Here is a 24,537-nt window from a genome sequence, read left to right as displayed (position 1 = left end):
TCTAGTTCCTGGGAACAGATGGTAGGGTCCCAGGGTTCTCGAGATGGTTGTACCCCGACCCGGTTAGACCCCGGGAACAGGGTTGATACCACCTCCTCTAAAAACTGGAGGTCGAAACTCTTCGTCAGCAGGGGCGCCCCTGGACGAAGCTTGCCCAAAACAAGCTTATACGGGCGCTCCCACGGATCTCTGTTCAGCTCCCCGAGGAGGTCCTTCCATGACCGTCCCTTGGCGTCACCGATGGCGCGCTGGAGGGTCCGCCGCTCAATGGCGAACTCCTCGTATATGCGCGCCATCTGCTCCGCGGTCGGGTGTCGACGACGTGACGTCTGGCGCGGGTGTATCTACGGCGGGCGCGCGCATACCGAGCGTTACACTACTCGATGTGCAGCGACCACCAAAACGCCGCGCCCTGTCTTCTGGGAGGCCTGGCCCGGGGCATGGAGGCAACTAACATGCTGCCTGCTTACAGGCTAACTGCTTGCTCACTATCTTACCGCCTGCTTACTAGCTTACTGCTCCCTTACTAGCTTCATGCCAGCTAACTAGCTCACTGCTACGTGACTAGCTTACTGCTTTCTTACTAGCTAACTGCTGGCTTACTAGCATACTGCTTCCTGGCTAACCTGCTGCCTGCTTACAGGCTAATTGCATGCTTACCGTTTGCTTACTACATCACTGCGTCCTTACTAGCTTGCTGCTCGCTTCCTAGCTTACTGCTTGCTTACTAGCACCCTGCTTTAAGACTGGCTAATTGCTATTATGCTAGCCTGCAGCTTGCTTACTAGCTTACTTGTTGCTTACTAGCATACTGCTTCCTTACTAGCTTACTGCTTGCTTACTACCCTACAGCTTCCTTACTAGCTAATTTCTTCCTTACTAGCATGCTGCATGATTTCTAGCTTACTGCATGCTCACTAGCTTGCTGCTTGCATACAAGCTTACTGCTTGCTTACTAGCTTACTGCCTGCTTACTAGCTTACTGCTTGCTTACTGGCTCACTGCTTGCTTATTAGCTTACTGCTTGCTTACTAGCTAATTGCTTTCTCACTAGCCTGCCGTATGCTTTCTAGCTTACTGCTTGCTTACTGGCATACTACTTTCTTACTGGCTCCCTGCTCGCAAACTAGCATGCTTCTTGCTTACTAGCTTACTGTTTCCTTACTAGCTTCCTGCACGCTTACTAGCTTACTGCATGCTTACCAGCTTGCTGCTAGCATACTCACTTGCTGCTTGCTATCTACCTTACTGCTTGCTTACTGGCATACTGCTTCCTTACTAGCACCCTCCTCGAATACTAGCTCACTGCTTGATTACTAGCTTACTGCCTGCTTAATAGCTTACTACTTGCTTACTAGATAACTGCTTTCCAACCAGCTTACTGCTTGCTTACAAATTTACTGGTTCCTTACTTGTTTACTGCTTGCTCACTAGCTAACTGCTTTTTTGCTAGCCTGCTCCTTGCTTACTAGCTAACTGGTTGCTTACTAGCATGCTGCTTCCTTACAAGCTTCCTGCTCGCTGGCTAGCTTACTGCTTGCACACCAGCATACTGCGTGTTCAATATCCAACTGCTTTCATACTAGCCTGCTGCATGTATTCTAGCTTACTGCTTGCTTACTAGCTTCCTGCTCGCTTGCCAGCTTACTGCTTGCTTACGAGCTTGCTGTTTGCTTACTGGCTTGCTGCTTGCTTACTAGCTCCCTTCTTGCTTAATAGCTTACTGCTTTGCAAAAAACTTACTGCTTTGTTACTAACTTGCAGCTTTCTTACAATCCTACTGTTTGCATTCTAGCTTGCTGCTTGCATTCTAGCTTAGTGCTTCCTTACTAGCTTCCTGCTTGCTTACTAGCATACTGGTTGCTTACTACGTTACTGCTTGCTTACTAGCATTCTGCTCCCTCACTAGCTCCCTGCTCCCTTACTAGCTCTCTGCTTGTTTACTAGCTTGCTGCTTGCTTCAAGCTTGCTGCTTGCTTACTAGCGTACTGCTTCCTTATTAGCTTCCTCCTCGCTTACTGGCTCATTGCATGCCCACTAGATTTCTGCATGCTTACTAGATTACTGCCTGCTTACTAGCACACTGCTGTCTTACTAGCTAATTCCTTTCATACTAGTCTGATGCTTGCTTACTAGCTTACTTGTTGCATACTAGCTTGCTGCTTGCTTACTGGCATACTGCTTCCTTACTAGCTACCTACTAGCTTACTAGCCCACTGCGTGCTTACTATCTCATTGCCTGCTTACTAGCTTACTGCTTGCTTACTAGCATAATGCTTGCTTGCTAGCTTGCTGGTTTCCCACTAGCCTACTGCTTTTTTTTTTTTTTTTTTTTTTTTTTTTTTTTTTTTTTTTGTCGTGGGGAAAATCTTCGAAAGACACCCTCCCACCTCCTTGGGGAGAGGTGGGAGGGGTGTGTGGGATTCCCCGCGCCCGTACAACGACAGGCGCGGGACCTACCCACTAAAAACCCCACGGTGACCCTTCGGCACGCTTTGGGAGGATACCGGGAATCGCTCGAAGCATTCTTCCGGTATCCTCCCCGTGCCCGCGCTTTCGCGCCCATCCCCCGGGGGGACAATCGGTCCCCCCAGTAGACACACTGCCTCATAGCGGCGGGACGGGGCCACTCCATCCCGCCGCTATCCGTCCCGGGGCCGCGTTTAGTGGCTGCTGCGAGCCCCAACTCGCAACCGCCCGCGCCCCGTTTCCACCCCCCGGCGGCCGGGCGTACATGGCCGCACCAGACCGCCGAGGGTGCCTCTCCTTGCGTCGGACCGGTAGGGGGAGGCACTCCTACCCCCAACCGGTCCGACCCGGCGCCGCCTAGCGGGAGGAGGGTCCCCTCAGGACCCCCCTCCCAGCCTAGGTCATCCGCCACGCCGAGGCGGCCGCCCGCGACGCCTCGCGACCGGGCGACGACCTCGGGCCACCGCACGAGCACGAGCTTCAGCGCGCCGCTGAAGCTCGCGCTCCCTCCCCGCGGCCACCTTCTGCAACATTACGTTCTCGCAGAAGGAGGCCACGGCCCTCCACTTCTGCTCGCTGCCGAGCATGGCGCGCACCACGCCCGGCAGCGAGACATCCCGCCCGACGACGCCGACCAGGACACGGCGCTCCCCCTCCCACGCGGGGCATACCTCCAGGGTATGATCCGCCGTGTCCTGCTCAGCGTCGCAGTGGCAGCAACGCGCCGTCGGCTCCTTCCCTATCCGGCACAGGTATCTTCCGAAGCTGCCATGCCCGGAAAATACCTGTGCCAGCCGATAGGTGAGGCTGCCATGGCCTCTGTCCAGCCACTCCTTCAGGAGTGGCCGAACAGCCCCGACAGTCCGGTGCCCCGCGGTTGGCAGAGCCAGCCGCTCCTGCCACGCGAGCAACATGGACTGCCGGGCCTGGCGCTTCAAATCGCCACAAGCAGGTTCCTGCCCGCCCGGGAACGCCCCCACCCCCGCGCGACGGTCGACGCGGTGCCGGTACATCACCGCGTGCGACCGCGCGAGCAGGTCCATGGGCGGCATCCCCGCTAGAACCGTCGCCGCCTCATGTGACATGGTCCGATACCCGCGGACGACCCTGAGCGCCATGCGCCTCTGCACCCGACGCAGCATAGTCATGCTGCGCCGGGAGGCAGCCAGGTCGTCCGCCCAGACGGGGGCCCCGTATAGGGCCACCGACTGGACCATTGCCACATAGAGGCGACGAACTCGGCCCGCCGGGCCCCCCAGGTTGGGCAGGATCCGGCCCAGAGCCGCAACCATCCTTTCCAACCGGGGGACCAGGCAGCGGAAATGCTTCTCGAAACGCCAGTGGCTATCGAGGATCAGCCCTAGATACCTGATCTGGGGCTTCACCTCGATGTCAGCCCCACCCACCCGAATCAGAGGGGGTGGCGGATCCTGCCGAGGTGAATGAAACGCAATCACCTCGGTCTTATGGACCGCCACCGTCATCCCCATCCCCCTGATCCGGTCGACGACGCGTTGCGACCCCTCCTCCGCGCAACGCATGGCCCTCCCCCAGTGCGCCCCGACGGCCAGCACCAGTGTGTCATCCGCATAACACACCGTGCTGACGCCGTCGGGGAGGCCGGCCCGCAACACCGAGTCGTACGCGATGTTCCACAGGAGTGGCCCGAGGACCGACCCCTGCGGAACACCGCAGTACACCTCCCTCCGCATATCACCATCCCGGCCCGGATACTCGATCCACCTGCCGCGGAGATAATCCCCGACGACCGCCCTGAGACAAGGGGGGACTCGATGATATTCGAGTCCCCTCCTTATCTCTTTCCAGGGGAGGGTGTTAAAGGCATTGGCAATATCCAAGGATATTGCCAATGCCACCCCTCCCCGGGAGACGGCCGCCTCCGAGAGGGCCCTCACACGACCTATCGCGTCGATAGTCGATCGGCCCCCCCGGAAACCGAACTGGCAGTCGGCCAGACCGGGATCACCCCGCGACAGGTGCTCGACGAGGCGGGCAGCAATCACACGCTCGAAGAGCTTGCCCACCTCGTCGAGGAGACAAATGGGCCGGTATGCGGAGGGAGACTCCGCGGGCCGACCCTCCTTCCAGAGGAGGACCATCCTCGCCACCTTCCAACTGGGAGGGAATCGCCCGTCCCTCAGGCAGCGGTCGAACAACCGCCTGAGGTCGGCCCCAAGGACGCCCTGGGTCAAGACCCTAAACCCGGCCGGGCACACCATCCGGACCCGGGGCCGTGTTACGAACCCCGAGCCGTCTGATGGCCGCTGCCAGCTCCTCCTGCGTGACCTCCAGCTCGGCCGTCCACTCCACTGGGACAGCCGCCGCCGCCGGAGGACGCGGTCCCCTCTCCCCAATTGGGAAGAGTGTATTGACCACGTCCTCCAGCAGCCGGGGGTCAAGACCCTCGGTGACGGGGGGCGCCCACGAGCGGAGCTTATTCAGCACCACCTTATATGGGCGCCCCCAAGGATCGTCATCAAGGGTCTGGAGGAGCTCCTTCCATGCCTGGGTCTTGGCCCGTTTGATGGCGACCTGCAGAGCAACCCGCGCCACGCGGTATGCTCCATACAGGTCATCAGCTGCCCTCGCTCGCGCCACGCCGTCGCCTGTACGTTGACGACGGCGCGCGCGGGTGCACTGGCGTCGGGCGCGGACAGTCGCGACTCGCAACTCCGCGATCGCGTCCGACCACCAGTACACCGCCCGGCGAGGAGAAGCCCGCCCGACCCGAGGCATCGCCGCGTCGCAAATACCCGCGACCAATGCTCCGAGCCGGGCGACCTCCTCCTCTATGCTCGGCAACTCGGCCGCTCCCTGCGGCCAAGTTGCAGCGAGGGCAGCTGCCTTCAGGGCGTCCTTGTCCAGGCGCCGAAGCGCCCAGCGGCGTGGTGGAGTGCCACGCAGGCGGCCGTGTCGGGATGCACTCGCGGCGGCAGAGACCTCCATCCGGATGTACCGGTGATCGGAGAGTGTCTCTGCCCCCGCGACCACGTGCCAACCCGACACCATGCGCACGGCGTTGGGGGTCGCGAATCCAACATCCACGATGGACCCCCCATATCGCCGCACGCATGTGTGCTCCGACCCCCGGTTCAATACCCGGAGGTCGAGCCCTGCCGCCCAATCGCCCAGGATCCCGCCGCGAACGGAGGTCCTGGGGGATCCCCAAGCCACCGACTTGGCATTAAAATCCCCCAGGACCAGCACCGGACGGGCCGCGTAGCGCTGCACGCATGCCGCGACCTCGGCCAAGTACAGCTCGAACGCAGCGTGACCGCTACGGGGCGAAATGTAGCACCCCACCACAGCGACTCCCCCCCAGTCCACGGCGACGAATCCCCGACCGCGCTCCAACAAGGAGAACGGTGGGGACCCGTCGCCCCCTCCCCATACCGTCGCCACCAAGCCGTCCGCGTCGCCCACCCAATGAGGGTGATCAGGGACGCGGTACGGCTTGGCGGCGACCGCCAGGCCAACCCCCCACTCCGCGAGGACTTGGGACATCAAGTCCTGTGCCGCGCGGCAGTGGTTGAGGTTGGCCTGGAGGAGGAGGCGGGGCGGCATTAATTAATGGCCGCGCCAGCCTCCTCCCGGCCGTCCGACCCCGTAGCACCGTCCACCTCCATGGAGGACGATGCCACCGCCCTCGGCACCGGAGCCGGTGCAGCCCGCCTCTTCCTCACCTTCCGGGAGGGAGCACTTCTTGCTCCCCACCCTGTGATCGGCTGGCCTCCCCATGTCCGCACACAGCGGGGAGTGGGGGGCCGCCGAGCACTGGCTCGCACGGTGCTCTTTGGCACCGCAGCGGTAACACTGACCGCTGCGGTCCACCGGCGAGGTGCACCACTGCCTCACGTGCCCCAATTCGAGGCAGCGGTGACACTGGAGCGGGCGCGGCGCGAGGATTTCCACTCGCGCCGAAACCCACCCCACCAACACCCTCCCGGATTCCGCCACCTTACGGGCGGCGGAGAGGGGGCACCGGGCCCACACCGACCCGAGGCCGGAGGGCGACCTGCGGATCTCTCCGATCCGCAGGTCCTCCACAGGACAGTCCCCCGCCCTCGCAAGGGCACGGGACACATCCTGTGCGCTGACCGAGTCGTCCAGCCCACAAACGCGCATCTCCGTGCGCTTCGTGGGCCGAGCGACCCGGACACCTCGCTCGCCCAGCTGCTCCCGGAGCCTCTGGGCGAGACGATCCGCCTTCGCGCCGCCTTCTGCACCGGGGATCTCCAGCAAGAGACCCCCGGTCACGGCCCTCTTCGCCCTCACGGAGGGGATGCCCAGCTCTTCCAGGGAGATATTCTCCCTGGCGAGCCGCATCGCCTCCGCGAGGGTCAGGTCGCCCCCCTGCGCAACGGTCAGCGTCACCGCTGCCGTTTTTGGGGGACGACCTGGTCGTGCCTTCCCGACCTTCGCGGCCTTTACCTTGGCCGCCGGCGGCGGAGGCGGAGGCCGCGGTTGCGAGGCCTTCCTCGCCGCCCGCTTCGCCTTCCGCCCCACCACCTCACTCCACGCCACCCCCCCTTGGGAGGGTGCTGTGGAGGACGCGACCACCGCGACCACGGGTACACCACCCCCCTTGGGGGTCGCGACCCGGGGCCCTGGTGCCGCAACGCTGGGCGGAGCCTTCACTCCGCCCTTCTTTGCCTTCCCCGACTGTACCGGAACAGGTCGGGGAGGCACCGCCTTCCTGCTGACCGCTCTTCCGGCGAGGAGCTCCTCCCGGAAGGCGGCCAGTTTGCCATCAATCATGTCCCCAATCCTCCTCAGAAGATCGTCTTCTGAGGAGGACGGGGACCTCTTCACGGGCGGAGTGCGGGTGGAGGGGCCCGCGGTGCTCCGCACCACTGCCGCCGCACTCCGCTTATTTACCTCCGCCGAGGGACGCGGCGGTGGAGGAGGAGGGAGGATGGGAGGGAGGGCCGCGCTGTTCCACAGCGCCTCTGCCCTCCTCCGCCCCTGTCGCTCCTCCTCCAACAGGAGCTGCAGACGGGCGTTCCGCCCTCTGAGCTCCCGCGCCGCCTCCCTCATTTCCTCCGCCGCGGCCTTCAGGGCCTCCGCGCCACCGCTTTTCTGCCCCTTAAAGGCGCAGGCAGCGGCGACTTTCTCCACCCGCCTCAGGGACGAGGAGATCCTCTCCGATATCTCCTCGGTCACCTCGTCTCTGAGGCAACTCAGCCTCACCGACGGGCTCTTCGCCCCGCCCACCTCGACGTCGGCCTGCCCCGTCCTCTTCCTCTTAGAGCCTATGTGGCTCGTGCTGGAGGAGAAGGACGAGACCGACGCCGTCTCGTCGCCCTCCTCCACCCTCCACGAAGCCGGACCTGGCGCTGAGTGGGGCGCGAGCGCCGCCACCCTAACCCCAACCCCGTCTCCGTCCTCCCCAACCGACAAAACCCGCCCCATCCCCATTTTATTTTCTGTGTCCATAATAGTCCCACGAGATGGTCGGAAATAAAGGTCCACCCGGGCAGAGCCGCCTTACCCGGGTAAGCCTAATACTCCGGGGGTTCGGCAGGTTCCCCGGAGGTGGTCGCTTGGGATTGGGCCTTCTCCCCCAACCATGCATCCCATCGCCGCGCACCATAGCTTAGGATTGGAGGGCGATTTTATAGAGTCGCCATACTCGTGGCCCAGGCGGTTAAGCCAAGACCCCCGTTCCTCCTGCCGTCACGTACCATTCACAAAACCAATAGGGAATTGTGAATGGGTCGTTGTGACGACCAACAGGAGGCTTACGGTGTGTGTATGACTCGGGTACCCCGGGTTCGTTAAGCCCGTACTGCAGCTGAAAGGCTGGCAGCCCCTGAGGGACACTAGCCTACTGCTTGCTTACCTGCTTACTGCTTCCTTACTATCTTACTGCTCTCTTACTAGCTCAATGCCTGCTTAGATCCTTACTGCTTGCTTACAAGCTTGCTGGTTGCTTACTGCCTTATTGCTTGCGTACTAGCATGTTGCTTGCTTTCTAGCTTACTGCTCTCTTCCTAACTTACTGGTTTCATACTAGCCAACTGTATCCTTCCTAACCTGCTACTTGCTTACTATCTTACTGCTTGATTGCCAGCTCTCTTCACGCTTACTAGCTCACTTCTTGCTTAATAGCTTTCTGCTAGCTTACTGGCTCAATCTGTGCTTACTAGCCTGCTGCTTGCAAGCGAGCTTCCTGCTAGCTTACTCACATCCTGCTTGCATGCTAGCTTGCGTGCTTGCTTTCGATCTTACTGCTGGCATCCTGGCATACTGCTTCCTTACTAGCTAATTGCTATCTTACTAGACAGCTACTTGCTTACTAGCTTACATCTTGCTTGCTAGCTTGCTGCATGCTTACAAGCACACAGTTTTCTTACTAGCTAACTGTATTCATACCAGTTTAATGCTTGCTTACTAGCATACTGCTTCCTTACTAGCTTTCTGTATTCCTACAAACTTACTGCTTGCTTACTAGCATACTGCTTCGTTACAAGCTAATTGCACTCTTACTAGCCAACTGCTTGCTTACCAGCCAACAGCTTGCTTACTAGCTTACCTGTTGCTAGCTAGCTTGCTGCTTGCTTACTAGCTCCCTGCACGCTTACTCGCACACTGCTTTTTTATTAGCCTGCTGTTTGCTTACTAGCTTACTGCTTGCTTACTCGCTTACTGCATGCTTACCTGATTACTGCTTTCTCACACGCATACAGCTGCCTTACTAGCCTGCTGCTTGATTTCTAGTTTACTGGCGGCGTAATAGCTTACTGCTTGCTCAATAGCTATCTCCTTCTTACTAGCTTCTTGCTTGCTCCATAGCTTACTGCTTGATTACTAGCATAATGCTCCCTTACTAGCTTCCCCCTCGCTTACTAACTTACTGCTTGCTTGCTAGCTTACTGGTTGCTTTCTCGCTTACTGCTTGCTTACTAGCCCGCCGCTAGCTTTCTAGCATACAGCTTCCTCACTAGGTTCCTGCTTGCTTACTAGCTTCTTGTTTGCTTACTAGCTTACGGCTTGCTTACTAGCTTGCTGCTTGCTTACTAGCTTACTGGACGCTTACTAGCTTACTGCTCGCTTACTAGCTTACTGCTTGCATACTACCAAACAGCTTTCTTACAACATTCCAGCTTCCTCCTTAAGTTACTGCTTTCTTACTAGCCAGCTGCTTGCTTACTCTCCTACTGCTTGCTTACTTGCTTGTTGCATTCTTACTAGCCTGCTGCTCGCTTACAAGCTTACTGTTTGCTTAGTAGCTTACTGCTTGCTTACTAGCTTACTGCTCGCTTACTAGCTCTCTGCCTGCTTACTAGCACACTGCTTTCTTACTAGTTAATTGCTTTCCTACTAGCCTACTGCTTGCTTACTAGCTTACTGCTTGCTTACTAGCATACTGCTTCCTTACGAGATCCCTGCTCGCTTACTTGCTTGCTTCTTGCTTACCAGCTTACTGCTAGCTTACTCGCTTAGTGCTTGCTTACTACCTTGCTGCTTCCTTACTAGCGTCCTGCATACTCACCATCCTCCTGCTCTCCAACCAGCCAACTGCTTTCTTACTAGCCTGCTGCTTGCTCACTAGCTTACTGGTTGCTTACTAGCATGCTGCTTCCTTACTAGCTTCCAGCTCGCTTGCTAGCTTACTGCTTGCTTACTAGCTTACTACCTGCTTACTAGCTAACTGCTTTCCTACTAGCTTACTGCTTGCTAACAAGCAACCTGCTTCCTTACAAGCTTCCTGCGCGCTTACTGGCTCATAGCATTCTTACTAGCTTACTGCTTGCTTACCAGCTTACTGCTTGCTTGCGGGCATACTGCTTTCATAACAGATAACTGCTTTCTTAATAGTCAGATCCGTGCTTTCTAGCTTATTGCTTGCATACTATATTACAGCTTGCTTACTAGCCCGCTGCTGGCCTTCTAGCATACTGCTTCCTTTCTATCTTCCTGGGTGCCTACTAGCCTACTGGTTGCTCACTAGCTTACTGCTTGCATACTAGCATTCTGCACACTTACTAGCTCCGTGCTCGCTTACAAGCTTACTGCTTGCTTACTAGCATACTCCATTCTTACTAGCGCCCTGCTCGCTTACTAGTTCACTGCTTGCTTACTAGCTTACTTCTTGCTTACTAGCTTACTGCTTGATTAGTAGCTTGTTGCTTGTCTTCTAGCTTGCTGCATGCGTACTTCCTTGCTGCTAGCTTATTCGCTTACGGCATGCCTACTAGCCAGCTGCTTGCTTTCTAGCTTAGTGCTAGCTTACTCGCATCCTGCTTGGTTACTAGCCTGCTGCTTGCTTTCTAGGTTAGTGCTTCCTTACTAGCTTACTGCATGCTTACTAGATAACTGTTTTCTTGCTAGCATGCTACTTGCTTTCTGGCTTATTGCTTGCTTACTAGCATGCAGCTTGCTTACTAACCCGCTGCTTGCTTTCTAGCATACTGCTTCCCTCATAGCTTCCTGCTTGCTTAATACCTTACTGGTTGCTTACTAGCTTACTGCTTGCTTAGTACCATAATGCTTCCTTACTAGCTCCCTGCTCGCTTACTAGCTCACTGCTTGCTTACTTGCTCATTGCTTGCTTACTGGCATACTGCTTTCTTGCTATCCCGCAGCTAGCATACTAGCTTACTTCTTGCTTACTAGCTTGCTGCTTTGATACTGACATACAGCTTGCCTACTAGCTTGCTGCTTGCTTAATAGCATACGGCTTCCTTACTAGATCACTGCCTGCCTACTAGCCCACTTCTTGCTTACTTACTTACTGCTAGCATACTCGCTTACTGCATGCTTACTTCCTGCTGCTTGCTTTCTAGCTTGCTACTAGCTAACTCGAATACTGCTTGCATACCAGCCCGTTGCATGCTTTCTAGCTTACTGGTTCCTTAATAGCTTACTGCTAGCTTTCTAGCGTTCTGCTCTCTTACTACGTCCATGCTCGTTTACTAGTTTACTGCTTGCTTACTAGCATCCTGGTTGCTTTCTAGATCACTGCTCCCTTAGTATCTTCCTGCTCGCTTATTAGCACACTGCATGCATATAAGCTTACTGCTTCCTTACTAACATACTACCTCCTTACTAAGCTTCCTGCTTGCTTACTAGGTTACTGCTTTCTTACTACCTAGCTGTTTGCTTTCTAGTTTACTGCATGCCTACTAGCTTGCTGGTTGCTCACTAGCCTACTGCTACCTTACTATCCAACAGCTTTCATACTAGCCTGCTACATGCTTACTAGCATGCGGCTTCCTTACGAGCTCCCTGTTCGCTTAGTGGCTCACTGCTTGCTTACTAGCTTCCTGCTTGCTTACTTTTTTTTTTTTTTTTTTTTTTTGTCGTGGGGAAAATCTTCGAAAGACTCCCTCCCACCTCCTTGGGGAGAGGTGGGAGGGGTGTGTGGGATTCCCCGCGCCCGTACAACGACAGGCGCGGGACCTACCCACTAAAAACCCCACGGTGACCCTTCCGCACGATTTGGGAGGATACCGGGAATCGCTCGAAGCATTCTTCCGGTATCCTCCCCGTGCCCGCGCTTTGCGCCCATCCCCGGGGGGACAAACGGTCCCCCCGGTAGACACACTGTCTCATAGCGGCAGGCGGGGGACACTCCATCCCGCCGCCATCCGTCCCGGGGCCGCATTTAGTGGCGGGCTGCGAGCCCCAACTCGCAACCGCCTGCGACTCCGTTTCTACCCCTCGGCGGCCGGGAGCTGATGGCCGCTCCAGGCCACCGAGGGTGCCTCCCCGTGGGCCGGACCCACCCGGTCCGACCCATCGCCGCCTGGCGGGAGGAGGCTCCCCTCAGGGCCCCCCTCCCAGCCAGGGTCATCCGCCGCGCAAAGGCCACCGCCCGCGACGCCCTCGCGCTACCATACGAGCGCGAGCCTCAGCGCGCCGCTGAAGCTCGCGCTCCCTTCCCGCGGCCTCCTTTTGCAGCATTACGGTCTCGCAGAAGGAGGCCACGGGCCTTCACTTCCTCTCGCTGCCGAGCATGGCGTGCACCACATCCGGCAGCGAGACATCCCGCCCTATGACGCCGACCAGGACACGTCGCTCCCCCTCCCAAGCTGGGCATACCTGGAGGGTATGATCACGCGTGTCCTGCTCGGCGTCACAATGGCAGCAACGCGCCGTCGGCTCCTTCCCTATACGACACAGGTATCTTCCGAAGCTACCATGCCCGGAAAATACCTGTGCCATCCGGTAAGTAAGGCTTCCATGGCCTCTGTCCAGCCACTCACACAGGAGTGGCCGAACAGCCCCGACTGTCCGGTGTCCCGCAGTTGGCAGGGCCAACCGCTCCTGCCACGCGAGCACCACGAACTGCCGGGCCTGGCGCTTCAAATCGCCCCAAGCAGGTTCCTGCTCTCCCTGGACCGCCCCCACTCCCGCGCGACGGTCGACACGATGACGATACATCATCGCGTGCGACCGCGTGAGGAGATCCATGGGCGGCATCCCCACAAGGACCGTCGCCGCCTCATGCGACACGGTCCGGTAGACGCGGACGACCCTCAGCGCCATCCGCCTCTGCACTCGACGCAGCACCGTCATGCTGCGCCGGGAGGCCGCCAGGTCGTCCGCCCAGACGGGGGCCCCGTATAGGGCCACCGACTGAACCATTGCCACATAGAGGCGGCGAACTCGTCCCGCCGGGCCCCCCAGGTTGGGGAGGATCCGGCCTAAAGCCGAGACCATCCTCTCCAACCGGGGAATCAGGCAGCGGAAATGCTCCTCGAAGCGCCAGTGGCTATCGAGGATCAGCCCCAGGTACCTCATCCGGGGCTTCACCTCGATATCAGCACCACCCACCCGGATCAGAGTGGGTGGCGGATCCTGCCGAGGTGAGTGGAACGCTATCACCTCGGTCTTATGGAACGCCACCGTCATCCCCATCCCCCTGATCCGGTCGACGACGCGTTGCGCCCCCTCCTCGGCGAGGCGCTTGGCCCTCCCCCACTGAGCCCCGACGGCCAGCACCAGTGTGTCATCTGCGTAACACACGGCACTGACGCCGTCGGGGAGGTCGGCCCGCAACACCGCGTTGTACGCGATGTTCCACAGGAGTGGCCCGAGGACCGACCCCTGCGGAACCCCGCAGTAGACCTCCCTCCGCATATCACCATCCCGGCCCGGATACTCGATCCACCTGCCGCGGAGATAATCCCCGACGACTGCCCTGAGACACGGGGGTACCCGATGATATTCGAGCCCCCTCCGTATCTCCCCCCAGGGAAGGGTGTTAAACGCGTTGGCAATATCCAGCGATACCGCCAACGCCACCCCACCCCGGGAGACGGCCGAATCCGAGAGGACCCTGACCCGACTGATCGCGTCGACCGTCGACCGGCCCCCCCGGAAACCGTACTGGCAGTCGGCCAGGCCCGGAGCACCCCGCGAAAGGTGCTCGACGAGGCGGGCAGCGATCACTCGCTCGAAGAGCTAGCCCACCTCGTCGAGGAGACAGATGGGCCGGAATGCGGATGGAGACTCCGCGGGCCGACCCTCCTTCCGGAGGAGGACCATCCTCGCCACCTTCCAACTGGGGGGGAATCGCCCTTCCCTCAGGCATCGGTTAAACAACCGCCTGAGGTCGGCCCCAAGGACGCCGTGGGTTAAGACCCAAACCCGGCCAGGCACACCATCCGGACCCGGGGCCGTGTTACGCGCCCCGAGCCGTCTGATTGCTGCGGCCAGCTCCCCCTGCGTGACACCCGGCTCGGCCACCCACTCCAACGGGGCCGTCGCCTCTGCCGGAGGACGTGGTCCCATCCCCCCAATTGGGAAGAGAGTATTGACCACGCCCTCCAGCAGCCGGGGGTCAAGACCCTCGGTGACGGGGGGCGCCCACGGGCGGAGCTTGTTCAGCACCACCTTATAAGGGCGCCCCCAAGGGTCGTCATCAAGGGTCTCGAGGAGCTCCTTCCATGCCCGGGTCTTGGCCCGTTTGATGGCGACCTGCAGAGCCATCCGCGACATGCGGTATGCCTCATACAGGTCATCTGCCCTCGCTCGCGCCACGCTCTCGTCTCTCCGTAGACGACGGCGCGCGCGGGTGTACTGGCGTCGGGCGCGGACACTCGCGTCTCGCATTTCCGCGATCGCGGCCGACCACCAGTACACCGCCCGGCGAGGAGAAGCCCGCCCGACCAGGGGCAACGCCGCGTCACATATGTTCGCAACCATCCCCCCCGAGCCGGGCGACCCCCTCCTCTATACTCGGCAACTCTGCCGCCCCCTGCGGTCAAGTTGCAGCGAGGGCAGCTGCCATCTGGGCGTCCTTGTCCAGGCGCTGAAGCGCCGAGCGGCGCGGTGGGTTACCACCCGGACGGTGGTGTCCCAATGCATCCCCCGCGGCGGCAGAGACCAACATCCGGATATACCGGTGGTCCGATAGTGTCTCTGTCCCCGCGACCACGTGCCACCCCGACACCATGCGCACGGCGTTGGGGGTCGCGAATCCAACATCCACGATAGACCCCCCATATTGCCGCACACACGTGTGCTCCGACCCCCGGTTCAGTAACCGAAGGTCGAGTCCCGCCGCCCAGTCGCCCAGGATCCCGCCGCGAACGGAAGTCCTGGGGGACCCCCACGCCACCGACTTGGCGTTGAAGCCTCCCAGGACCAGCACCGGCCGGGCCGCGCAGCGCTGCACGCATGCCGCGACCTCGGCTAGGTACTGCTCGAACGCGACGTGACCGCTGCGAGGCGATATGTAGCACCCCACCACGGCGACTCCCCCCCAGTCCACGGCGACGAATCCCCGACCGCGCTCCAGCATGGAGAACGGCGGGGACCCGTCGCCACCTCCCCATACCGTCGCCACCAAGCCGTCCGCGTCGCCCACCCAATGAGGGTGATCAGGGACGCGGTACAGCTCGGCGGCGACAGCCAGGCCAACCCCCCACTCCGCGAGGACTTGGGACATCATATCCTGTGTCGCGCGGCAGTGGTTGAGGTTGGCCTGGAGGAGGAGGCGGGGCGCCATTAATTACCGACCGCCCCAGCCTCCTCCCGGCTGTCCGTCCCCGTGGCACCGTCCACCTCCATGGAGGACGATGCCACCGCCCTCGGCACCGGAGCCGGTGCAGCCCGCCTCTTCCTCTCCTTCCGGGAGGGGGGGGGAGCACTTCTTGCTCCCCACCCTGTGATCGGCTGGCCTCCCCATATCCGCACACAGCGGGCAGTGGGGGGCCGCCGAGCACTGGCTCGCACGGTGCTCTTTGGCACCGCAGCGGTAACACTGACCGCTGCGGTCCACCGGCGAGGTGCACCACTGCCTCACGTGCCCCGATTCGAGGCAGCGGTGACACTGGAGCGGGCGCGGCGCGAGGATTTCCACTCGCGCCGAAACCCACCCCACCAACACCCTCCCGGATTCCGCCACCTTACGGGCGGCGGAGAGGGGGCACCGGGCCCACACCGACCCGAGGCCGGAGGGCGACCTGCGGATCTCTCCGATCCGCAGGTCCTCCACAGGACAGTCCCCCGCCCTCGCAAGGGCACGGGACACATCCTGTGCGCTGACCGAGTCGTCCAGCCCACAAACGCGCATCTCTGTGCGCTTCGTGGGCCGAGCGACCCGGACACCGCGCTCGCCCAGCTGCTCCCGGAGCCTCTGGGCGAGACGATCCGCCTTCGCGCCGCCTTCTGCACCGGGGATCTCCAGCAAGAGACCCCCGGTCACGGCCCTCTTCGCCCTCACGGAGGCGATGCCCAGCTCTTCCAGGGAGATATTCTCCCTGGCGAGCCGCATCGCCTCCGCGAGGGTCAGGTCGCCCCCCTGCGCAACGGTCAGCGTCACCGCTGCCGTTTTTGGGGGACGACCTGGTCGTGCCTTCCCGACCTTCGCGGCCTTTACCTTGGCCGCCGGCGGCGGAGGCGGAGGCCGCGGTTGCGAGGCCTTCCTCGCCGCCCGCTTCGCCTTGCGCCCCACCACCTCACTCCACGCCACCCCCCCTTGAGAGGGTGCCGTGGAGGACGCGACCACCGCGACCACGGGTACACCACCCCCCTTGGGGGTCGCGACCCGGGGCCCTGGTGCCGCAACGCTGGGCGGAGCCTTCACTCCGCCCTTCTTTGCCTTCCCCGACTGTACCGGAACCGGTCGGGGAGGCACCGCCTTCCTGCTGACCGCTCTTCCGGCGAGGAGCTCCTCCCGGAAGGCGGCCAGCTTGCCATCAATCATGTCCCCAATCCTCCTCAGAAGATCGTCTTCTGAGGAGGACGGGGACTTCTTCACGGGCGGAGTGCGAGTGGAGGGGCCCGCGGTGCCCCGCACCACTGCCGCCGCACTCCGCTTATTTACCTCCGCCGAGGGACGCAGCGGTGGAGGAGGAGGGAGGATGGGAGGGAGGGCCGCGCTGTTCCACAGCGCCTCTGCCCTCCTCCTCCCCTGTCGCTCCTCCTCCAACAGGAGCTGCAGACGGGCGTTCCGCCCTCTGAGCTCCCGCGCCGCCTCCCTCATCTCCTCCGCCGCGGCCTTCAGGGCCTCCGCGCCACCGCTTTTCTGCCCCTTAAAGGCGCAGGCAGCGACGACTTTCTCCACCCGCCTCAGGGACGAGGAGATCCTCTCCGATATCTCCTCGGTCACCTCGTCCCTGAGGCAACTCAGCCTCACCGACGGGCTCATCGGCCCGCCCACCTCGACGACGGCCTGCCCCGTCCTCTTCCTCTTAGAGCCTATGTGGCTCGTGCTGGAGGAGAAGGACGAGACCGACGCCGTCTCGTCGTCCTCCTCCACCCTCCACGAAGCCGGATCTGGCGCTGAGTGGGGCGCGAGCGCCGCCACCCTAACCCCAACCCCGTCTCCGTCCTCCCCAACCGACAAAACCCGCCCCATCCCCATTTTATTTTCTGTGTCCATAATAATCCCACGAGATGGTCGGAAATAAAGGTCCACCCGGGCAGAGCCGCCTTACCCGGGTAAGCCTAATACTCCGGGGGTTCGGCAGGTTCCCCGGAGGTGGTCGCTTGGGATTGGGCCTTCTCCCCCAACCATGCATCCCATCGCCGCGCACCATAGCTTAGGATTGGAGGGCGATTTTATAGAGTCGCCATACTCGTGGCCCAGGCGGTTAAGCCAAGACCCCCGTTCCTCCTGCCGTCACGTACAATTCACAAAACCAATAGGGAATTGTGAATGGGTCGTTGTGACGACCAACAGGAGGCTTACGGTGTGTGTATGACTCGGGTACCCCGGGTTCGTTAAGCCCGTACTGCAGCTGAAAGGCTGGCAGCCCCTGAGGGGTTGCTTACTAGCTTGCAGCTTGCATTCTAGATTACTGCTTCCTTACTAGCTTACTGCTTGCTTACTATAATGCTGCTTCCCTACTACCTCGCTGCTCGCTTACTAGCTCACTGCTTGCTTACTATCTTACTGCTTGCTTAGTAGCATACTGCTTGCTTACTAGCATACTGCTATCTTACTACTTAACAGCTTCCTAACTAGGCAGCTGCTCGCTTACTAGCTCACGGCATGCTTACTAGCTCACTGCTGGCTTACGGGCATAGTGCTTCCCTACTAGCTTCCTCCTCGCACATTAGCTCACTGCTTGCTTACTAACTTACTGCTTGCTTACTTGCACACTGCTTTCCTACTAGCTAATTGCCTTCTTACTAGCCTGGTGCTTGTTTCCCAGCTACCGCGTTGCATACCAGCTTACTGCTTGCTCACAAGCTAATAGCTTTCATTCCATCTTACTGCTTGCTTACTAGCTTACTGCTTTGTTACTAACATACTGCTTTCTTACTAGCTGCCTGCTCGCTTACTAGTTCGCTGCTAGTTTACTAGCTTACAACTTGCTTACTAGCTAACTGCTTTCATACCAGCTTTCCGCTTGCTTGCAAACTTACTTTTTGCTTACTAGCTTACTGCTTGCACACTATCATGCTGCTTCCTTACTAGATTCCTGCTTGCTTACTATCTCACAGATCGCTTTCTAGCTCGCTTCTTGCTATCAAGCTGACTGCTAGGTTACTCGCTAACTGCTTGCTTACTAGCTTACTGCTTGCTTACTACATTACTGCTTGCTTACATGATACCTGCTTTCTTGCTACCCCGCAGTATGCTTTCCATCCTACTGCTTGCCAATAGACTTTTTTTTTTTTTTTTTTTTTTTTTTTTTTTGTCGTGGGGAAAATCTTCGAAAGACTCCCTCCCACCTCCTTGGGGAGAGGTGGGAGGCGTGTGTGGGATTCCCCGCGCCCGTACAACGACAGGCGCGGGACCTACCCACTAAAAACCCCACGGTGACCCTTCGGCACGCTTTGGGAGGATACCGGGAATCGCTCGAAGCATTCTTCCGGTATCCTCCCCGTGCCCGCGCTTTCGCGCCCATCCCCCGGGGGGACAATCGGTCCCCCCAGTAGACACACTGCCTCATAGCGGCGGGACGGGGCCACTCCATCCCGCCGCTATCCGTCCCGGGGCCGCGTTTAGTGGCGGCTGCGAGCCCCAACTCGCAACCGCCCGCGACCCCGTTTCCATCCCTCGGCGGCCGGGCGTTCATGGCCGCACCAGACCGCCGAGGGTGCCTCCCCTTGCGTCGGACCGGTAGGGGAAGGCACTCCTACCCCCAACCGGTCCGACCCGGCGCCGCCTGGCGGGAGGAGGGTCCCCTTAGGACCCCCCTCCCAGCCTAGGTCATCCGCCACGCCGAGGCGGCCGCCCGCGACGCCTCGCGACCGGGCGACGACCTCGGGCCACCGCACGAGCGCGTGCTTCAGCACGCCGCTGAAGCTCGCGCTCCCTCCCCGCGGCCTCCTTCTGCAACATTACGTTCTCGCAGAAGGAGGCCACGGCCCTCCACTTCTCCTCGCTGCCGAGCATGGCGCGCACCACGCCCGGCAGCGAGACATCCCGCCCGACGACGCCGACCAGGACACGGCGCTCCCCCTCCCACGCGGGGCATACCTCCAGGGTATGATCCGCCGTGTCCTGCTCAGCGTCGCAGTGGCAGCAACGCGCCGTCGGCTCCTTCCCTATCCGGCACAGGTATCTTCCGAAGCTGCCATGCCCGGAAAATACCTGTGCCAGCCGGTAGGTGAGGCTGCCATGGCCTCTGTCCAGCCACTCCTTCAGGAGTGGCCGAACAGCCCCGACAGTCCGGTGCCCCGCGGTTGGCAGAGCCAGCCGCTCCTGCCACGCGAGCAACACGGACTGCCGGGCCTGGCGCTTCAAATCGCCCCAAGCAGGTTCCTGCCCGCCCGAGACCGCCCCCACCCCCGCGCGACGGTCGTTGCGGTGCCGGTACATCACCGCGTGCGACCGCGCGAGCAGGTCCATGGGCGGCATCCCCGCTAGAACCGTCGCCGCCCCATGTGACATGGTCCGATACCCGCGGACGACCCTGAGCGCCATGCGCCTCTGCACCCGACGCAGCATAGTCATGCTGCGCCGGGAGGCAGCCAGGTCGTCCGCCCAGACGGGGGCCCCGTATAGGGCCACCGACTGGACCATTGCCACATAGAGGCGACGAACTCGGCCCGCCGGGCCCCCCAGGTTGGGCAGGATCCGGCCCAGAGCCGCAACCATCCTTTCCAACCGGGGGACCAGGCAGCGGAAATGCTTCTCGAAACGCCAGTGGCTATCGAGGATCAGCCCTAGATACCTGATCTGGGGCTTCACCTCGATGTCAGCCCCACCCACCCGAATCAGAGGGGGTGGCGGATCCTGCCGAGGTGAATGAAACGCAATCACCTCGGTCTTATGGACCGCCACCGTCATCCCCATCCCCCTGATCCGGTCGACGACGCGTTGCGACCCCTCCTCCGCGCGACGCATGGCCCTCCCCCAGTGCGCCCCGACGGCCAGCACCAGTGTGTCATCCGCATAACACACCGTGCTGACGCCGTCGGGGAGGCCGGCCCGCAACACCGAGTCGTACGCGATGTTCCACAGGAGTGGCCCGAGGACCGACCCCTGCGGAACACCGCAGTACACCTCCCTCCGCATATCACCATCCCGGCCCGGATACTCGATCCACCTGCCGCGGAGATAATCCCCGACGACCGCCCTGAGACAAGGGGGGACTCGATGATATTCGAGTCCCCTCCTTATCTCTTCCCAGGGGAGGGTGTTAAAGGCATTGGCAATATCCAAGGATATTGCCAATGCCACCCCTCCCCGGGAGACGGCCGCCTCCGAGAGGGCCCTCACACGACCTATCGCGTCGATAGTCGATCGGCCCCCCCGGAAACCGAACTGGCAGTCGGCCAGACCGGGATCACCCCGCGACAGGTGCTCGACGAGGCGGGCAGCAATCACACGCTCGAAGAGCTTGCCCACCTCGTCGAGGAGACAAATGGGCCGGTATGCGGAGGGAGACTCCGCGGGCCGACCCTCCTTCCGGAGGAGGACCATCCTCGCCACCTTCCAACTGGGGGGGAATCGCCCGTCCCTCAGGCAGCGGTCGAACAACCGCCTGAGGTCGGCCCCAAGGACGCCCTGGGTCAAGACCCAAACCCGGCCGGGCACACCATCCGGACCCGGGGCCGTGTTACGAACCCCGAGCCGTCTGATGGCCGCTGCCAGCTCCTCCTGCGTGACCCCCAGCTCGGCCGTCCACTCCACTGGGACAGCCGCCGCCGCCGGAGGACGCGGTCCCCTCTCCCCAATTGGGAAGAGTGTATTGACCACGTCCTCCAGCAGCCGGGGGTCAAGACCCTCGGTGACGGGGGGCACCCACGGGCGGAGCTTATTCAGCACCACCTTATATGGGCGCCCCCATGGATCGTCATCAAGGGTCTGGAGGAGCTCCTTCCATGCCTGGGTCTTGGCCCGTTTGATGGCGACCTGCAGAGCAACCCGCGCCACGCGGTATGCTCCATACAGGTCATCAGCTGCCCTCGCTCGCGCCACGCCGTCGCCTGTACGTTGACGACGGCGCGCGCGGGTGTACTGGCGTCGGGCGCGGACAGTCGCGACTCGCAACTCCGCGATCGCGTCCGACCACCAGTACACCGCCCGGCGAGGAGAAGCCCGCCCGACCCGAGGCATCGCCGCGTCGCAAATACCCGCAACCAATGCTCCGAGCCGGGCGACCTCCTCCTCTATGCTCGGCAACTCGGCCGCTCCCTGCGGCCAAGTTGCAGCGAGGGCAGCTGCCATCAGGGCGTCCTTGTCCAGGCGCCGAAGCGCCCAGCGGCGTGGTGGGGTGCCACGCAGGCGGCCGTGTCGGGATGCACTCACGGCGGCAGAGACCTCCATCCGGATGTACCGGTGATCGGAGAGTGTCTCTGCCCCCGCGACCACGTGCCAACCCGACACCATGCGCACGGCGTTGGGGGTCGCGAATCCAACATCCACGATGGACCCCCCATATCGCCGCACGCATGTGTGCTCCGACCCCCGGTTCAATACCCGGAGGTCGAGCCCCGCCGCCCAATCGCCCAGGATCCCGCCGCGAACGGAGGTCCTGGGGGATCCCCAAGCCACCGACTTGGCATTAAAATCCCCCAGGACCAGCACCGGCCGGGCCGCGTAGCGCTGCACGCATGCCGCGACCTCGGCCAAGTACAGCTCGAACGCAGCGTGACCGCTACGGGGCGAAATGTAGCACCCCACCACAGCGACTCCCCCCCAGTCCACGGCGACGAATCCCCGACCGCGCTCCAACAAGGAGAACGGTGGGGACCCGTCGCCCCCTCCCCATACCGTCGCCACCAAGCCGTCCGCGTCGCCCACCCAATGAGGGTGATCAGGGACGCGGTACGGCTCGGCGGCGACCGCCAGGCCAACCCCCCACTCCGCGAGGACTTGGGACATCAAGTCCTGTGCCGCGCGGCAGTGGTTGAGGTTGGCCTGGAGGAGGAGGCGGGGCGGCATTAATTAATGGCCGCGCCAGCCTCCTCCCGGCCGTCCGTCCCCGTAGCACCGTCCACCTCCATGGAGGACGATGCCACCGCCCTCGGCACCGGAGCCGGTGCAGCCCGCCTCTTCCTCTCCTTCCGGGAGGGGGGGGAGCACTTCTTGCTCCCCACCCTGTGATCGGCTGGCCTCCCCATGTCCGCACACAACGGGCAGTGGGGGGCCGCCGAGCACTGGCTCGCACGGTGCTCTTTGGCACCGCAGCGGTAACACTGACCGCTGCGGTCCACCGGCGAGGTGCACCACTGCCTCACGTGCCCCAATTCGAGGCAGCGGTGACACTGGAGCGGGCGCGGCGCGAGGATTTCCACTCGCGCCGAAACCCACCCCACCAACACCCTCCCGGATTCCGCCACCTTACGGGCGGCGGAGAGGGGGCACCGGGCCCACACCGACCCGAGGCCGGAGGGCGACCTGCGGATCTCTCCGATCCGCAGGTCCTCCACAGGACAGTCCCCCGCCCTCGCAAGGGCACGGGACACATCCTGTGCGCTGACCGAGTCGTCCAGCCCACAAACGCGCATCTCCGTGCGCTTCGTGGGCCGGGCGACCCGGACACCTCGCTCGCCCAGCTGCTCCCGGAGCCTCTGGGCGAGAAGATCCGCCTTCGCGCCGCCTTCTGCACCGGGGATCTCCAGCAAGAGACCCCCGGTCACGGCCCTCTTCGCCCTCACGGAGGCGATGCCCAGCTCTTCCAGGGAGATATTCTCCCTGGCGAGCCGCATCGCCTCCGCGAGGGTCAGGTCGCCCCCCTGCGCAACGGTCAGCGTCACCGCTGCCGTTTTTGGGGGACGACCTGGTCGTGCCTTCCCGACCTTCGCGGCCTTTACCTTGGCCGCCGGCGGCGGAGGCGGAGGCTGCGGTTGCGAGGCCTTCCTCGCCGCCCGCTTCGCCTTCCGCCCCACCACCTCACTCCACGCCACCCCCCCTTGGGAGGGTGCTGTGGAGGACGCGACCACCGCGACCACGGGTACACCACCCCCCTTGGGGGTCGCGACCCGGGGCCCTGGTGCCGCAACGCTGGGCGGAGCCTTCACTCCGCCCTTCTTTGCCTTCCCCGACTGTACCGGAACAGGTCGGGGAGGCACCGCCTTCCTGCTGACCGCTCTTCCGGCGAGGAGCTCCTCCCGGAAGGCGGCCAGCTTGCCATCAATCATGTCCCCAATCCTCCTCAGAAGATCGTCTTCTGAGGAGGACGGGGACTTCTTCACGGGCGGAGTGCGGGTGGAGGGGCCCGCGGTGCCCCGCACCACTGCCGCCGCACTCCGCTTATTTACCTCCGCCGAGGGACGCGGCGGTGGAGGAGGAGGGAGGATGGGAGGGAGAGCCGCGCTGTTCCACAGCGCCTCTGCCCTCCTCCTCCCCTGTCGCTCCTCCTCCAACAGGAGCTGCAGACGGGCGTTCCGCCCTCTGAGCTCCCGCGCCGCCTCCCTCATTTCCGCCGCCGCGGCCTTCAGGGCCTCCGCGCCACCGCTTTTCTGCCCCTTAAAGGCGCAGGCAGCGGCGACTTTCTCCACCCGCCTCAGGGACGAGGAGATCCTCTCCGATATCTCCTCGGTCACCTCGTCCCTGAGGCAACTCAGCCTCACCGACGGGCTCATCGCCCCGCCCACCTCGACGACGGCCTGCCCCGTCCTCTTCCTCTTAGAGCCTATGTGGCTCGTGCTGGAGGAGAAGGACGAGACCGACGCCGTCTCGTCGTCCTCCTCCACCCTCCACGAAGCCGGACCTGGCGCTGAGTGGGGCGCGAGCGCCGCCACCCTAACCCCAACCCCGTCTCCGTCCTCCCCAACCGACAAAACCCGCCCCATCCCCATTTTATTTTCTGAGTCCATAAGAATCCCACGAGATGGTCGGAAATAAAGGTCCACCCGGGCAGAGCCGCCTTACCCGGGTAAGCCTAATACTCCAGGGGTTCGGCAGGTTCCCCGGAGGTGGTCGCTTGGGATTGGGCCTTCTCCCCCAACCATGCATCCCATCGCCGCGCACCATAGCTTAGGATTGGAGGGCGATTTTATAGAGTCGCCATACTCGTGGCCCAGGCGGTTAAGCCAAGACCCCCGTTCCTCCTGCCGTCACGTACCATTCACAAAACCAATAGGGAATTGTGAATGGGTCGTTGTGACGACCAACAGGAGGCTTACGGTGTGTGTATGACTCGGGTACCCCGGGTTCGTTAAGCCCGTACTGCAGCTGAAAGGCTG

Source organism: Colletes latitarsis, chromosome 14, assembly GCF_051014445.1.
Source record: "Colletes latitarsis isolate SP2378_abdomen chromosome 14, iyColLati1, whole genome shotgun sequence".
Classification (NCBI taxonomy): Eukaryota; Metazoa; Arthropoda; class Insecta; order Hymenoptera; family Colletidae; genus Colletes; species Colletes latitarsis.
This window is presented reverse-complemented; position numbering follows the sequence as displayed.